The sequence below is a fragment of the Prunus avium genome, chromosome 2 (genome assembly GCF_965620075.1).
Source record: "Prunus avium chromosome 2, drPruAviu1.hap1.1, whole genome shotgun sequence".
NCBI classification, from domain to species: domain Eukaryota; kingdom Viridiplantae; phylum Streptophyta; class Magnoliopsida; order Rosales; family Rosaceae; genus Prunus; species Prunus avium.
The window spans coordinates 24,841,430-24,846,215 of NC_142285.1; the positions used below are offsets into that span (position 1 = coordinate 24,841,430).

The 4,786-nt window shown below is 40.3% G+C and overlaps 1 pseudogene; it reads left to right on the top strand.

The window, feature by feature from the left end:
- Positions 1-4,290, top strand: LOC148296706 (uncharacterized; annotated as a pseudogene).
- Positions 4,291-4,786: the final 496 nt, after the last annotated feature.

Here is a 4,786-nt window from a genome sequence, read left to right on the forward strand (position 1 = left end):
ATGTCTAGTGGAGTTACTAAACGTCATCCAGCTTGGGAACATGGAGACCCAATAGACGGAAACAAATATGGCACAATTTGCAAATATTGTGGTCGGGTAATGAAGAGTGGTGGAGTGACACGACTTAAGTACCATCTTAGTGGATTAGATCCAAGAAATAATGTCCAACGATGCAATAATGTCCCCCCAGAAGTGAAGCTATTCATCACCACATTATTAAAAAAATAAACAACACCAGAAGGAAAAGAAAACACATGGAATGGAAAATATTCGAGCTGGGCTACGAGGAGAAGTCATTGGCCAAGCGGTTGACAGTGATGATGATGACGATGAGGACGAATGTGATGATGACATGGGACCTGAAGAGCGACGAAATTTCAAACAAGCATTACATGCCTCCTATAGGGGTCTTTTTCTTCTGGCAACAACAAATGGGTTGGGCCGCCGTAAGGAGCGATTTGGTGGAAGCCTTCCTTTCCCAAGAAACCCTAATGGTTTCTCCCCCATTTTGCAAAGTCTCCCCTTTCCTTTCCCTTCACTTCCTTCGACTCACCCCCATTTGTGAAACCCTTTTCTGTCCAAACACACAAAGACAAGGTTTTTGGGAGCTCTAAGGCTTTTTCCGCAGCTACTTTAGTGGTGAACACCATTTTTGGTTATCACCTCACCTTCTTTCCTTCCCTCTTCTATGGCCAGACCTGGTGGGAGAAAGAAATTGGTAAAGTGCTGGTCTGAAGGGTGTTTTGCTCAAGTATCCTTTGGTTTTTTAGATGGCTTGTGTTGGCATTTGTCTTTGGCCATGTGCTGGAGGCTCCCAGCAGCCCACTCACATGGGTAGCTTCGATTTTGTCGTTGTTTTTGTTTCCAGCTAAGTGCTGGAGAGATGACAGATATTTTCCTTGGTTACTTGGGCCTCTCTAAGGTGATGGGTTAGCCCATTAAGGGGATGGGCTAATTTCCTACAGTGATGGGCTATTTTATTAAGGTGAAGGGCTAATTTTTCTAGAGTATTGGGCTTCCTTTTCTCTCTCTTTTTTGCTTACCCACATATTTGGGCTCAAGAAATGGGCTTGAGTTTTGGGCTCCCAAGAAACCCAAAACTTCCATTTCTCGGCTCATCAATGGGCCTCAAGAAAGCTTGTTACCATCCATACCACAACCCACTCAGCAAGCCCCGGGCATTTGCGTGGCTTGGGCCCACTTAAGCTTGTAGCGTGGCTAGGTATAAAACAATGATCTTCCACTTGGTATGGCATGTCGATTGGTGTGCTCAAATTTTATCGCCTTTGAAAAGGGATATAATGCTTGACGGGATAATTAGCATGGGCTTTGTAGAGCTAGTGCCTTTTATAGGCTTATTTCAATTCTTAGCGTGACGAATTATTTATTTGGCATGGCATGTAAACTGTGGCTTGTGCGAGCATGCATGACAGACTTTCGCGTGCTCCAAGTCGGGTTTTTCTTAATAAGGCGTCGTACTGGGCCGAGAATTTATTCGGGCCCAACCTTGGATTTTTTGGGCCTCAACACCTCCAAACAGTCAGCATGGGAAAGAGAACACCTCCATAAACTTCCTAATAGACCACAAGGTTCCGGGACAAGTGGTGGTGCACAAATGAGACGGGGAGCAAGTGTTAGAGAATCACAACCAACACCACCAATAGCCCCAAGTTTATATAAGTCATCCACAGCACTTCAAAAGAGTGTTTGGAGTTATTTCGCTAGAGGTAATGTGAAGGAGGGAATGGGGCGTCTAATTAGCAAGTTCTTTATCTGTGAAAATGTCCCTGCTGAGAAGGCATCATTACATCATTTCAAAAATATGGTATTGGGATGTCAACAAGCCAATGTTGGAGTACAACCTCTCACTCCCTATGAGGTAAGAAACAAATATTGAGGTCAAAGTGGGAAACTAATGGTTGCACAATCATGTGTGACGTATGGATTGGCCCGACCAGATTGTCTATCATAAACTTCATGGTATACTCCAAGGGAAAGACAATTTTTTTTTTAAAGTCCATTGATGCTTCAGACCATATAAAGAACTACAAGTATATTTACAAACTATTGAGGGATGTAATCATGGAGGTGGGAGAGCATAATGTTGTCCAAGTCGTGACTGACAACGGTTCTGCATTTGTCAAAGCTGGAAAAAAGTTAATGAAGCATCATAATGTGTTTTGGACATCATGTGCAGCACATTGTATTGATCTCATGTTTGAGGCAATGGGGGAAGAGAGAGAATATTGCTAATGTCGTAAAAAGAGCTAGAATGATCACAAATTATATTTACAATCACAGTTGGTTGTTGGCAAAGATGCGTGAATTTTGCAAAGGAGAAATTATTTGTCCAACTACCACTCGATTTGCCACCAACTATATTGCATTAGACAACCTACTTAAGAAGAAATCAGGTTTGAAGCAACTATTCACTAACGACGATTGGGCCAACCACAATTTCAGTCGCTCAAATGCAGGTCGTATGGTGGAAAGTGTAGTGCTTGATCATGCTTTTTGGACTCAATCAGAACACGTGTGCCAAGTGTTTGAACCTCTTTACAAAGTTTTACGGATCGTTGACACAGAAGTGTATCCTACTATGGGGGCAATATATGAGTTGATGCGTGTAGTGAAGGAGGACTTGGAAAGAAAACATGGTGCAAGGTGGGTCATAAAGATAATTGATGACCGATGGTATAAAATATTATACCACGATTTGCATGCAGCAGGTATAAATTATGTCATAATTTGCAATTCATTTCTTTAGTTGCATAAGTATTATTTCTCTTATTAGAGTCTGTGTTTCTTTGAATAGTATATTATTTGAATCCTCGATACCAATACAGACCCGGTGTTGGAGATGATGGTACCCTTATACGTGTTGTACACAATGTATACTCTAAATTAGACCCTGCATCACCAACAGTTGGCCAATTTGGAAATGAGGTACACAATTACTTAAATTATAATAATTACATTGTTGGATTAAACTAACACGATTTATTGAATTCAGCTATCATGGTTTAAAGATGCAAGAAGAACTTTTGGAGAACCAACATCAGTTTCTGCTCGAACAAAAATGTCTCCTAGTGAGTGTAAACATATTTCACTATCAGTTTATAATAGAATTTGTTGGAGTTATTAGACTTATCAACATTGTTTTTCATTATAGCTGAATGGTGGATCATGTATGGGACTGATGCACCAACTGTGAGAAAGTTAGCAATCAAAGTATTATCACAAACAACTTCCTCATCTGCTTGTGAAAGAAATTGGAGTACATTTGCACTCGTACACACAAAGCAAAGAAATAGGTTGGCTCATAGTAGGTTGGAAAAATTAGTTTATTGCTACTACAACATGAAGCTTCAAATTCGAGATAAGGAAGCAGAAATAGATCATGTCGACCGTGGTGACCCACTAGATGTGTTTGATATTGTTGCTGAAGATGATGATACAGAGGGTAACCAACTTTTTCAATGGATTAGAACTCTTCATTTAGATGATGATGAAGGCAACCCAGCTCTAAGAGTTGCTGAAGAAGCACGTAATGAAGGGATAAATGTAGAAAGAGTATTAGAGGAGGAGGTGGGATCTAGCAGCGCTGACTCTTTGGAAGAACTTTTGCGCCCAAGACCAAGAAACACTGGAATTCCACCTTCTTCCAATCCTACACAACCACAAGATCCTGCTGATACTAATGATAGCTCTAGTACAAGATCAGGAGACTCACCCACCACCGGAGGTGGGAATGATGAAGGATATAGTGGAGCTGGAGGTAGTGGTGGATATGGAAACTATGTTGGACCCTTCACTGGTGAGTCAAACTTCACGCATGCAACACAAGATGAGGACCATGGAAGTAGGCGGGCAGGACCAAGAATTGGTGCCATAGGGAAGGACTACACTCGTAGAGAAAGAGGCAAGGGGACTTTGTCAAGTCAAAAAGATGACTCGTTATCTATAACTCCGGACTTTGTTGGAGTGGGAAGTAGTAACTATGGTTATACTCATAACCAACCATTTCCCTACCCTTCATATCCCATTCCTGTTGGGATGGAATCAAGTGACTCATAGAAACAATCCGAGACTCAATCTTCAAATGATTTTGCTTATGGACAACGTCAACCAATCTCATATCCATATGGGTGGCATGTTAACAATTACATGCAAAACTATTTTGGGGATTTATCATTTGATGACTCCTCTTCACAATATACTTACTCTACACATAGAGATGATGAAGATAGTGAAAACTTTGAACCTCATAGGAACTCTATATGGTACTAAGTCACTTGTGTATCTTACCATGCAATGTATAAAGTGTAAAATGTTGTTGTAATTCATTATATATAAATGATTATGGTGTGTTTAATCTTCTTTTATTAATTACTACATATTTTCTACACTCACAGTGTTTGCCAGCTCGCTATATAATCAACTTAAACCAGTTAAATCCATCATGCAATGCATTTCCTTCCAATTTTTTGTGATAAACTAATAGATAATTGACTAAATAAACATCCTCCAAAGTTTCAAAAAAAATTTCCAAGTTTTTCTTACAATTTCTATGGTTTGTATTCAATTTATATTGATATCGATAATATCCCGATATTTCCATCGAAATTTCCGTGTTTTTGGACTACCGATATTTCCGATATCATCAATACTTTAGACCTTGGTCTTGACTGGCGGTTTGGAGATTTTCCGATTGTCGGAATTGCTTTGGACACCCACACGCTGCGTGGGCCATCTTTTGGCTTGTTCTTGAGTCCTAAAATGATCC